Source organism: Nyctereutes procyonoides, unplaced genomic scaffold (assembly GCF_905146905.1).
Source record: "Nyctereutes procyonoides isolate TBG_1078 unplaced genomic scaffold, NYPRO_anot_genome, whole genome shotgun sequence".
NCBI lineage: Eukaryota > Metazoa > Chordata > Mammalia > Carnivora > Canidae > Nyctereutes > Nyctereutes procyonoides.
The window spans coordinates 8,171,221-8,185,323 of NW_026575160.1; the positions used below are offsets into that span (position 1 = coordinate 8,171,221).

General features: G+C 36.2%; 1 protein-coding gene across 7 annotated transcripts in view; it reads left to right on the top strand.

Annotated features, from left to right (window-relative positions):
- The window catches only part of ITGB8 (integrin subunit beta 8), a 79,959-nt gene that overhangs the window by 7,778 nt on the left and 58,078 nt on the right, over window positions 1-14,103 (top strand). The gene's annotated exons all lie outside the window — the stretch shown is intronic.

Consider the following 14,103-nt stretch of genomic DNA (forward strand, 5'->3'; position numbering starts at 1 on the left):
AACTGGTAAACTAAACCTTGATTAGACTAAAAACAAAATAAGTTAATAATTTTAATGAACCAAGGGGAGTTGGAGGATATTATTTGGGAGAGTAAGTGTCATCTTTGAAGAAGTTTTAATATAGGCAACAACAAGATAAATATCATAATCAATTTTCATTCCAATTTGATTTTTTATGAGGCAACACTATATTGCCTTTTCAATTTTTCTATTCCCTATTTTGAAATGAACTTTTCTCAGAACAAATAAACTATTTGAAATAACCTGATCTTTGTTGTTCATCAGTTTAGAGCTTTTTGTGTCCCATCTGTTAAATTTGACTTATCCAAGTATAAATAGTTGGGTGTTAAATTCCTCACTTTGTCCACCAGCACCACCCCCACAGTCATCTTACTATTCACTAGCTGGGTGCCAGAGGGTATTGCTTTGATCTAAGTTTCTTTAGACTTTAACAAGTAGAAGTCAATCCTATGCAGATACCATCAGTTTTCTTGAAAAGTAATAAACTACTTGCCTTGTTACATAGTCTTTCTCTTGTTTGTACTTAATAAGCTACGATGCTCAAAGCATCCCCCTTGAAAATGCCTGTTGTATATAGCATTCTGTCATTTGAATGATGTCTTTTTGCTGGTTCAGTGAGACTCACTGAGTAACTTGTATAAAAATGGTGTTACTTATGATATTATTGAATCTTACCAAACTGACATTAGGAAAGTTTTTTTGTATGTTCATCGAATAACCTAACAACATTCAAAACCTACCCTGTACGGTACATGCTTAGGACCTTCTTGATCCCCAAAACTAGTCCCTGTCGCAGCCCAAGTCTGTACGTTTAGAGTTTTGCCAGCATGGGAATGCTGAGCCCTGTGTATCCTCTCCAATTTTATATGAAATGCGTTCTGTAAACTGTATATTGAGTATAAAATAAAAGCAGCCATAGAAAAAATAACATTTTATGATGATTCATATTGCATTTTATTAAATTGAACAATTAAATGCTGAGCTTGAGTAGATGGCCTAATTGTTAATCTCTAAAAATGTCACTTTCCCAATTAAATCCTAAAGAAGTCATAAAAGTGTGGCTTCTATATGTAGTGGAAAGAAAGTATAATGCTCACATAATGTAACAAACAGGTAGCTCTCACTCTATATCATTCACTGATCTAAATGATTCGCCATATTAATTTAATCTTCATGCTAATACTATGAAAGAGGTAGAATTATCTATTTTAGAGATGAGGAAATTGGAGCACAGAGGAGATCATTTCAGTCACCTAGGTAGTAAGTAGAAAAGATGAGATTTGAACTGTTATGTTGCCTCCTACGTTCTTCAAAAAATTTCTGGATGTTGCTCAAAGTTATACATTCACTGTGACTGTCAGATGAAAGAGGACTTTCACACATTGCTTCTGTGGAGATTCCTGGGTCCTACCCTGTAACAATGTTACTGGCACAGAGTAATTACAGATGGGAATATAATGATTTGTGAATTGGGAGCATGATCAAAGCATACCTCCAGTGGAAGCACCCAAATGCTCTCAACTCATCTTAAATACACTTCACTATGATTAGTTTCCTATTATAGTGAGAACGGAGAGAAGACATGTGGCTTTATGGGAGTAACTTGGAATGTAACTCTGCCTCCCACAGGATTTCCAATGTGTTACAGATGTGTATGACTTGTGGTTATGAGAGAGAAAGAAAAAGAGACTGATCTGCTAAGTATGTGGTAACCTGTTCAGTCAAAAGTATTCAAGGTACATAAGTCAGACCGCTGATCATCCTAGGGCTTGTGTCATTCCTAGCAGCTTGGAGCTATTCTATTATAGCTTGATACTCTGTATAGTTTATACAGAGTATAATGAATAATATATTCATATTATTATGTCTCCATTAATTTTTACTAAAATAGGTAATTCTTTGGCTGTTAAATATTTGCAGTGATTAGCCATGTCTAGCAGTATTGGTTATTTAGAGCATTTCCAGTTAGGCTAGAGGAATATACTGCTTATGCTTTCTTCAGGCAGAAGTTTTTGCTGTTTTTTTGTGTGTGTGTGTTTTTTTTTTTTTTTGCAGTTTTAGAATTTTATTTGACAGTCAGCAGTTAGTTTTCATCCATATTGACTGTCCATAGATTTTTGAAAGCTGTGACAGATTCATAGGTCACCACATAGAGCCTATTTAGTGAATCTTTATCCTCATGTGTTCTGGACAACCAAACACATGCAGTGTAGGACATTCCTTATTCCTTTGACCCACATAGCTCTGTTGAGCCTGATGCCAATGTATACAGCTGGAATTCCTTTCTCCTTCATGGCAAAGTGCCTGTAGGGCATGGTTCTTAAAGCCCATTCCATGGATACACTTGTGTGTTCCCTGGTCACTATCTCATTAAGGGCAGAATAGCCATTCTTATTCTTGGCACTCTTTTCATTTATCTCCTCCTTTTAATATAATGCCTCCATAGTAGAGAAAGCTGAAATATCCTCCATTCCATGACCTTCCTTCCTAACTAGTCTTCATCATTTCAAATCTTTGTCCACATTTTACCTTTCTACTCAGAACCTTCTATACTACAAGTGTCTTCAGGTTCTTCCACAGGGCAGACAAATTCTTTCTAGGGTATCCCATGCCTAACTCTCTGAATCCTTGTTCATGTCCCATTTCCACACCTGTGACCTCCTTAAGAAAAAAACTGTGGGGAGCCTGGGTGATGCAGTTGGTGGAACAACCGACTTTGGTTTTGGTTCTGGTCGTGATCTCAGGGCCCTGATCTCACAGTCTTTTTTTTTTTATTTTTATTTATTATTTATGATAGTCACACACACACACACAGAGAGAGAGAGAGGCAGAGACATAGGCAGAGGGAGAAGCAGGGTCCATGCACCGGGAGCCCGACGTGGGATTCGATCCCGGGTCTCCAGGATCGCACCCTGGGCCAAAGGCAGGCGCCAAACCGCTGCGCCACCCAGGGATCCCCTGATCTCAGGGTCTTAAGATCCAACTCTGCACTGGGCTCCATGCTCAATGTGGAGTCTGCTTTAGACCCTCTCTCTCTGTCCCCGTTCATATGCTCTCTCTCTCAAATAGATAAATAAATCTCAAAAAAGACAAAAAAGAGAGAGGGAGAGAGAGACTTCAGGTTGGTTCTGTGTCTCTAATGCCTGGCATATGGTAGGTCCTAATAAACAATTTGAAGTAAATGACTGAGTGAATGAGATGGAGACAATAGTGATTAATTTAAAATTGGGTATTCAAGCAAATAAACATCTTTAGCTATAATCCTCATTAGAGTTTGAAATTTAAGAAATAGTTTTCTTTTCAAAAGTGAGTTCTACTATGAAAGTTTTAATCCCATAAAATACACCTGTTTCTGCTTTCTCAGTCCACTCTAGAAGGCAGTTTCTTGGCTTTATAGGAAAATCTCTAGCAAAGATCAAAATAGAGACTTCATATTTTTAATCTACTTTTTACAAAGTTGTTTTCCTTTTAAATTCCTGTGATAATTTTCAGTGTTGATAATTAAGTATAAAAAGTAATCCTGATCCTTTACCGTCAATTTGTAATTTAAAATAGATTTCTATTTAGATTATACAAACTGGATTTTATAGTTACTTAACCAAATACTAAAAAAGGTATTGAAGACAGACTACTCTAGTTCATTTAATGATTATTCATTTAGATTTTCTTAAAACATCCATAGCTTTGTGTGTTAGAGTTAAAAGAATAACAATAGTTAACATTTGTGAAGTATTTTCTGTATGCCAGGTATCCTTCTGTACATACAGTATAAAAATATATCCTTTAATGCCCACAACTCTCTGAGGTATATACTCTGATAATTCCAATTTTATAATTAAGCAAACTAATTAAGGAAATATTGAATAACTTCTTCAATATCCTTAGCTAATAAGTAATGGAACCAGAATTCAGACCTAAATGCATTGAGTCTACAAGCCTCTATCATATATAATAGACTGTCTTCAGGGATGAGAAAAGTCCCTTCTCTGGTCCTCCCTACAGGCAAGTTATCCCATGCTGTATGACTGACTATTTCCTTCTACATCATCTCCAGAATTCTCTGGCCAAACAGCCCCAAATTACTTTAAGGGCCATCCTGTGGGTAGACTGTGCCACCTTTATGCCTAATCCAAGAGAGGGGAAGTAAACAAGGGGAAGTAATTTACTGACATAAATTAGCCAAATTTTGTTGAATTATTCAGCTGGCTTATATTTAATATCTATAAGTGAATGAATAGGTAAACATTTTCATACTGCTTTAATGGAATAAAAGGCCTATTTTTCATTTTAAAGATCAATCTTAATGTGACGTCCTTACGGTTTTTAGAGTAAGTAAATTACTATAATTTACATATCAAGCAAAAATAATGGAAGTCAAAATGTTTCCATTGGGATTTTATAATTTAATTAAAACAATCCTACCTTTCAACAAAAGTATTCGATCAAGTCACGCTGGGAAACTACTAATATTAAACAGATTTATCAAAATTACCTTCCCTAAGTTATTTTTTTTAAGGTTCCAACTAAAATTAGTTTAGGAAATAAGAATAAGATCATTAAATTAGAATTATAATGTTAAATTATAGTGGTTCTACTGGATATATACTCAGGGTGATTTTTAAAAATGCTTGTGAGTGCTGTTATTCAGAGTACTAAATGTTTATATTTTAAAACAGCATATAAGATTTTAGGAAGTGGCCTTTCAGGATAACCTTATCAATGAGCCAACCATCATTACTACAGTGATTCTGGAGATGTGTTCTCTCTCTCTTTCCCAGGTGTTTTTATTGTTTTGTTACTATGTTTTGTTTTAATCAACAAATACCACTATATTTGTCAAAGACAGAGTCTGTTGCCATTCTAGATCAGTACTGATGCAGTTTGACTTAGAAAACTGCCTCCCAAAATATGTTCCCCAGATTGTATGGAATAAGGAAAATTACCTGCCAAGGACTAGTTCAAGCCAAAGTCCGTGGGAGAGACCAAGTTTAGAAGTGGAGGGAAAGTCTGGTAATGAAGGTGGGAAAATGAAAGACAAGAAATGTCAGCTCTGAAGAAATGTACCAAATATGTCTTCTTAGGTATGTGAAGTGGGCAGTGGCTTTTTGCCATGGATGTGTTGATATTTTGCATGGTTTGGGACCCAACTTCCTTTTACAATAGAAAAAAGTTGGTATTTCTAAATAAGATAATGGTAAAATGCAGCCACAGTTGAGGTACTGTTTGTCCACATATACATATGGTACCAGGGTCCTATCCTCTGAATTGAACCACAAACATTTTCCCAGGTACAAGCGTTTTTCCTGATTTCAGTGGAGAGCATATATTTGCTATGATTCCCTAGTTAACTGTTATAGATACTGGGTAGAGAAAGGAGCTGGATGGAAAGCTTCAACCTTATGGTATGAGGGATTATGACTATGTTCCAAAACAGATTTAGAATATTATCAGGTTGAACAAAGAAAATAATTAAAAGAAAAATTCAGAATTCTACAAGATTAGGCTGACAGTAGGTACCTTAAGGAATGCCAAACTAGGAAATGTCTTTTCTTATTGCCAGCTTGCTAGGGTGCTGGACTGGCTATGCCTGGTAGTGTAAGGTATTCATTGACTGCAGTAGAACAAAGAATGCAAGAAAGTTTTGGAGGGTGTAGGAATTGCTGTAGAACTGGCTGTTCTAGTTGCAAACAAAGAACTCACTGTAGCAGAACTGTATTATTGGCAGGAAAAATGACCTAGCTGGTCTCCTTTTTTAGTACAAGGCATACCTCCTAAGATATTGCTCTATTGTGTTTGTGTGCATTTGGCTTGAACTTTTATTGAATACGAGTGGAACATAATTTGCAAAAGAAAACCCTCTGGAAATGATAAATGGGGCTCAAGTTCCAAGGGAATTCATTTGGAAGGTAGTAACACCAAAAAAACTCTCAAAAAGTGAGTAAGTTTCACGCATTCAAAATTTTGGTTTAAAAAGTCCCTTTTGATGAGTGTTTCAACCATAACCATCTAGAACCAGAGCCTTAAGGTGAGGGCCAATGTAATATAATCACAGTGCCTATAACCTCTGAAGTTGGTAACAGAAACACAAGGATTAACATTACTAGTACCAGTCACTAGTTCAGAGGATGTAGCATGTTTGATGCCTCTTGAAGAATCCAAAGCCACATAATGCTTGGTGACATTTAATGGGATGATGTTGGGATGGAATAGAGGCCTAGGTTCCTGAGCATGTCTTGTACCCTGCTGAAGGCCGCATAGCACAGCTGGAGAATGAGGCCCAGTGCTCCCCCTTAGGGTGCACATGGTATGATATATATATTCAGGACTAACCCTTGGCTACTAGGAGGTCAGCACAGCATTGATACCAGAGGTCACTGCTCTCTGAGAACAGGGTCACAAACTAGATCATCTAGTGATAGACTTGTTAGGCAGAAATTAAGTTATAGGTATTATGAAAAGTCAGATATCATTTTCATGGTTTCATGATCAAGTGGTCCCTCATGAGAATATACCTCATGAGAATTCCCTGCCACAGTCCCTGGCTCTAGGGATTGCTAATGGTTCTGACCCAGGTGGAGGTAGTGAGATGTGTGGGTGATTTGGATGATTACATGGAATCAGATGAGGCCAAAAAACTTGAGCAAAGGTATGAATACACTGTAAAATTTAGGAAAGTGTCTGGTAATAACAAAGATGGAGAGGGGGTCATATTAAATAAGAGCTTAGGATTTTGAAAGAATAGAGGTTGATACTTTTGGGAAATGGGGAGGTGGGGGGTTAGGGGAGAGGCCTATAAACAGCCAGTGAGAACAAAGAGAAGATTAAAGCATGGGCTGAAGATTTACCCAAAGAAAAATGAACTCTGATAAAGCTGAGTTTTGATGAAGGAGAAGTAGTAGCTGGACCATTTGGGGACATATGGAGAATACGGAACAAGAATTTCATAGGACAATACAGACTATAGATTAGTTTGTTTTTTTTAAAATAAATTTTTATTTATTTATGATAGTCACACACACACACACACACACACAGAGAGAGAGAGAGAGAGAGAGAGAGAGAGGCAGAGACAGAAGCAGGCTCCATGCACCGGGAGCCCGACGTGGGATTCGATCCCGGGTCTCCAGGATCGCACCCTGGGCCAAAGGCAGGCGCCAAACCGCTGTGCCACCCAGGGATCCCTAGATTAGTTTGTTTTATAATATCACTATTAAATGTCCTGAATTCACCAACTCTGTGGTGGTTTTGTAAGAGAATATCCTTGTTTTTAGGAAGTACACACTAAAGACTATGAGGTAAAACACTGTCAACTCATGCATATGTATAAAGAAGTACCTAGTCAAATTCCATGCAATGAAATAAAACTGAGCAATTATTATTTGAAATAGTTTAAGGTATTTAAAGTATTATAGAAGATTAAATTTCTATCCTATAAGACAGGTGAAAAATCTTTTCATTATAATTCAGAATTTTCTTTGTCTGAGCCCAAAGTAAAATGGATTTTATAAAAGACACAAGTATTTAGGATCAATCTTGCACTGAAGATAGAAGAAACTTTACTATAGAGAATAGAATGTGAAATATATTATTAATGTATACTTCAAGCTATTAGTTTTAGTATTAGCATTATTAGCAACAACAGTATTAATTACTAAGATACTTAATCTTACATTTGGTGTTACTACACACTCAAGTTCTCATACTCTGAAGGCTTGCAAGAAGTTCCCAGTAGAATATAAAAATCAAGTTTTGAATTTGAAAAATAATTTTATTATCCAACTGAGCTCAATGTACTTGAAGAAGCATTAAAATAATTTACCCCTTGATCTGAACGTTAGTCATGTATATCAGATCAGTACAGTGCAGAGATAAATGACTTTAGTTACTCACTAACTGATCTGTAATTATCTGTAAGTCAAAGGATTTATTAATGTGTCATTGGCTTACTTTTTAAAAACCAGTGAAGTAATCTAATATTTTTGTACATACTATCAAGAGAGAAATATATTTCCTCACTGTGCACCGATTGTCCTTTAGCTAACAAAAAATACTCCACATTAGTTTACAAAGCTCATTTTAATAAAATATATTTATATAATTTGCATTAATATGTAATAATATGTAATACGTAATAATAATTACATTAACAAACCAAGTCTCTTTAACGTATCAATTAGTGGGTTTTGACAGATGTATAGGCCTGTGGAACTACTACTACAATCAACATAAAGAACATTTCTATCCTTCAAAAAGCTTGCTTGTGCCTCTAAGTTAACAGTGTTAAAACAGTGAATGGTTCTGCATTACCAGACAACTGGTGGGCAACTGGATATACCTAACATATAGGCCTTAGTGAGCCTTTTAAAATAAATCTTCCATATTATAAATTGTATCTTAAAATATTCCCATAAATTAATAGAACTGTGCATGGTATAAAGCAAATGTTCTCCACCAATCGTGTCCTTTTAACTCAGACTCTTCATTTTAAAGTGTTTTTAGAGCACATAAAAAGGAGGAGCATTTTCTTTGCTTCATCAGCCAGGAAGCAAAACCCCAGCAAAGTTATTATCAAGCCAAGGTCAAAGAATAGGCAGTTATGGAGAAGAACAAGATGCCTGCTTCCCTGTTCCAGATTTGGCTTCCAGGACAGAACTGGAAATTCACAAATGGAAATAGCAACTGCAAACACCATTTCAAGTGCTTCTGCCTAATTAGCATGCAGCCCAGAGCTGTCCCCTGGCAAGAGGCTGGGGAAACACAGTTGTAAAAGGATAAGTTCTCCCTTATGCTGAAAAAGTGCCAACTAATGTAATTTAGGCACTCAGCACTCAGTGAGATGTTCAGGCTGGAGCTTCAGTGTTAAAACTCAAAGTTTCCTTGTGCATGCAAATAAAATGAATTTTGAAAAGGGCACTGTAGTATTTAGGGAGGTCTTTGGCATTGACACAGAAAATAATACTGCTGAGAATCTAACACCCACCTCCCAAGAGTGGGACTGATAATAGGAAAAGCAATGACATACTATTTATACGAAAAAAAATTGAGGTACATGGGAATTATTATTGAGTCATTACTTAAAGACTAATAATAGTTTAATAGCAAGAGTTTGGCTTAATTGTCTTTATGTTATTCTCTATTCCATATAGTACATCATTTAAAAGAAAAGGCTCTGTACTCAGAACTAGGTTCAAACCTGGTCTCTCTACTCACTAAATGTGTGACTTTAGAATGAGACTTTCCCTCACTGAGGGAAAAGTTCCCCATCTTTATAGATGGGCATCCTTTCCTTATAGGATTTTTTAAAAGTCTCAATGAAATAATACATATAAAGTGCTTAGTAGAGGATCTAAAACAGAGTAATCACTTAATAAATATTTATTGCTTTTCATTTTCCCTAACTTATCCTATTGTATATATAGGTTTTCTTTTTCAAGTGGCAGAGTAAAATATAAATACCTTTCTGGTTTTTGAAGTGTAATTGCAGGAAAGCCAAATGCTAAATGAACTAAAATTCATTTTGGATTCTAATTTACTTTTTTACTAAGAACAAAATTATTTATAATATAGAGAGTTTCTTTGTTTCTCTAATCAAGTACACACCTGCAATGTGACTTCAGATTTAAAAAACATAATGTAGAAAATGCATTCCTACTATCCTGGGGCATTTCTTTTACATCCTTAACTATGGCATTTGAGGTTTTGACATGAATAGCAGTGTGATATATTTTTTTTTAAGTGGGAGAAAGGAAATTCATACCTGCCAAGAGTTGGAGAGGAAAATAGGAAGAGCCCCTGGAACTCTAGTATGTTAGATTAAAAACATTATTTAGAGGAACAGAGTGGGAAACCGGTGAATATTTTGGCTTTTATAAAAAGGGAGTGTGCCTCATAAACAGGACAGTTGGAATGTATGGAATAGTTCCAGTTAAAACAAGACACAAAGCACATGACTAATATTGCTTTTCCAAGTTAGACAAATGCAGCTTTAACCAGAATTTGCCTCAGAGGGGCCTCTGGAGCCCTCCCTGAATCTTGAGATTTTGATCCTTGTTGAAGTTCCAAGTCTGAAGAAGGAAAGCTATCCTGGGAGATTCTGTGCTTTGACCCCACCTTTCTCCCTTAGTTTCCTCTCACTTCCTCACAAATTTCCCCCAGATGAGTAAATGTCAGAAGACAAACTGATGTGCTCAGGTGCTTTCAGTTGCAAACTGAATTTGATTGTCTTTAGGAACAATTTTTGTTACAAATTGAAAATCTGCTTGGCCCACCAAGAGAAACTTCACTGTCTAGAAAATAATATGAACTGCAAAGTCATTCTCAAATGCACTCAAGCATTCTTTATACTCTTTCATCTTCCCACATTTAAGAATATATGTCAAAATACATAAAATATCAAATATACATAAACATATTATATATAAAATCTAAAAGCCATCACAAATTTCAACCAGATGTCTGCGTCGTACCTGTCCTTCAAAACCTGTCAGGCCCTCCTTCATCACTAACTCAGGGCATTCCCTTTCCCTTTCCTGACCTTTCCTATTTATCACCTTAGCATGGATTGCCTTGTTTATTGTTTGGTTTCTTGTTCTTTACCACCAAACTAATGTGCATTTAGGGTGACCTCAGACCTCAGTTTACCTGAGTTCTAATTTATACCTTGCACCAGTGTAGTTAATAGTGCCCTCTTTCAAGTTAAAAAGTGTTCTGATACAGCATGGTTTATATAATTGTCCATTGTATGCTGCAATCAGAATTTTTTCAAAACTACATTAACTAAAGTGTGTGTAAATGAATCACAATGAAAGGTTGTGATATGACCTCACCAGACCAGCCTTCTTGTGATGGCCCATTTCAACACAAATGAATGTCATCAGTGGCTTTACATTGGTTCTTCTTGTAAATTCCATCATGAACTAGAGTTTTGATTTATGCCATCCCAGCCCACTTTAAATTCTGACTCATGTTGGGATTGCCCCAAATAGGGCAGGGCAGACAAATGGAATGTGTAGCATTGCCCTAACATTTCTTAACCTGCCCAGCATTGAAAGTGGTTTTTCTCCCGCTTTTGTTCTCTAAACATCTTTATGGTAGCCTAAAACCCTATTGGACTCATGAATTTTTTATTTGTAGCAAGAGAGGTTGAAACTTGTCCCTGAAATGTAAAGATTACACATAATAAAAACCTAATAACCTAGTTGATGAGAAGAAAAGATTAGTGCTATTTCATAACATCAGCCTTATAAGAAAGTTCTGCTCAGTAAAAAAAAAAAAAAAAAAAAAAAAAAAAAAACTACTCAACCTTATAGGGGAAAAGAACATTGGCTGAATTGAAATTTGATTTAGATCTATGCAATAAGAAAACAATAAGTGAATTTGGTGGTTTTGCATCCATTAATGATAGCGTTAAAAAGTGCTATATCAATTCAATATCATTTCCATCACATATCCAGGGTTCTTTAGAAAAAAATTACCCTGCCATAAAATAAATCAGAAGACCAAATGTAAAGAAATTTGTCACTATATTTTGGTTTTTTTTTTCACACTTCAAAACATCAAGATATGTTCATCCAGTAAGCATAATTATATGTATTGCCTTTTGCAATAAATTGGTTTTAGAAATAAATATTTTTATTTTTTAAATTTATTTATTTTTTATTTTTAAGATTTTATTTATTTTTTCATGAGAGACACAGAGAGGCAGAGACACAGGCAGAGGGAGAAGCAGGCTCCCCACAGGAAGCCCGATGCAGGACTTGATCCCAGGACCCCAGGATCACAACCTGAGCTCAAGGTAGATGCTCAACTGCTGAACCACCCAGGTTCCCTGAAGACTTTTTTTAGACTTGGATACTGGGTTTAAAAAGAAAATATATATAAGTATCTGTCCTCCAGGAACTGCCAGCCTAGTAGTCTTATTTTTTCCAAGGAAAAACAAATATGTCTCTTCAGAGTGGATGGTCTGTGTCATGTAATGTTATGCTTAACATAAAGCATTTGCATTAATCCTGCTCAAGTCTTTCTTTTACTATCTTTCAAAACTCATGTAAATTTTCCTCTTACATCAGAAACAGTTCTGAATGGGGCACCTGGCTGGCTCAGTCAGTAGGAGCATGCAAATCTTGATCTCTGGATTGTAAACTCAAGTCCCATGTTGGGTATAGAGAACTTTTTTTTTTTTTTTTATAAATTAATTTTTATTGGTGTTCAATTTACCAACATACAGAATAACACCCAGTGCTCATCCCGTCAAGTGGGTATAGAGAACTTAAAAAGAAAAAAAAAAAAGATTTCTGAGACACAACCCAGAATGGGGGCAGCAACTACATGGTGCTGTGAGGGGCCAGGCCCTCTTTACCTCTGCCATTGTTAGCGTTGGCTTTCATGAGAAAGGTTCCCTCAGGGCTCAAGATGGCTGCTACTAAGCTAGACATCCTTTTATAGTGCTGGTGCACCATCCACAGTTGCTCTGAGTTCTGGCCATTAATGACTCACAGCTACCTCATTTTCAGAAAAATGGCCTCCATCAAAGGGAGCCATATTGCTGAGTAATGTGTAGAGGTTAACCCACCCCAACCCCCAGCCCTCTCTGTGCTGCCCTCAGTAAATGGCTGACTGATGGGAGGGTATAAAAGCCAGGCTCCCACTTTGCCTCAAAGTGGAAAAACTTTGTGGTATCATTTGTGTTCTGAGTTCTGGGTAGAATCAGTTGAGACCAGAATTTGACTGCAACAGTATCTTTGCACCCTGTCTTTGCTGACCTTTCCTCACTTCCCTTCTCAATAGATCGTTGCCACCAACAATCTCTATCTCAGGTTCTTTCTTTGGGTAGCTAAGACAATTATTTGTCTTTCTTATAATGTCTTCATTTCCTCACCCTTTCTTTTGAGTTTCCATATAAGCATTGAACATTATCATACCATACTGCTGCCTTTTCCTCCAAATATACTTAGACTATCAAACCTCATCACCAGAACAGCTAACAGAGAAGACAAGAAAGAAAGGAATCCAAGAAGGTGTTTTTGACCAAACATAAATATGGATGTAGGTTTTTTCAAGTGCAAGTAGAGGCAAAATTATTAGACAAACTGTTTTTTTCCCATAGAGATATTCATTTTCATTTCCACTGCCTGCATGCTTATTTGCTACAAGTTTGAAACAATATGGTAAAGGCAAAGGAGAGAAAAATACTCTAGGTTGGGTGTTGCTGCTAGAAGAGTAGTATTTCCTGAACTATTAGTTTAGTAGCAAACTGAAGATATTAAAGTTTCTTTTTCAACTAATTCTATGTGAGCACAGTTGAAATATGCATTTGTTGCATAAAAATTATTTTAGTATGCTGAAGTTTGGCACAGATACATTATTTTAATTCCTTTAATAATATCTGCTGCCTTGTCTAATTTTACAGTAAAATTATGTTGCATAGAGTAAGTGCTAAGTTAAAAAGCAAATGTAAAATATTAATAAAGAATGTGGTTTTGTTTATGTTTATATGAAGTCCGGGGAAAAAACCAGAAGAAAAAGAATAATACAAGTAATTAATTGTATTATTTCCTTGCTCCCTCTGTTTTGTTATACTCCCTCAGTCACTAGCTTCCTCATAATACATCTCTAGCTCTTCAGAGCTTCCCTGCTCAGATCTACCTTTTCCAAAGAGCTTCCCATGCTTCCACATTTTTTCCCTTGCCCCTTTAACCTAATCTCAAAATTTAACTGACTTTGGTTTTGTTTCCTATGCCTGATTTTCAAAGTAGTAGTCCTAACCACCTCTTCTGTCTCTATATATTTGTAGGCACCTTTAGGGAATAGCTTCTCAATCAAAACTTGGAATAAGGGGCACCTGGGTGGCTCAGTGGTTGAGTTGGCTCAGTTCATAATCCCAGGGTCCTGGGATTGAGTCCACATGGGCTCCCCACAGGGAGCCTACTTCTCCCTCTGCCTATGTCTCTACCTCTCTCTGTGTCTCTCATGAATAAATAAATAAAATCTTTTAAAAAAACTTGGAATAACTAGCAAGTGATTAGAACAGAAATCTATTGCTTTATTTTTATTTTTAGATCAAATGATAGCATGCTAAGTGTG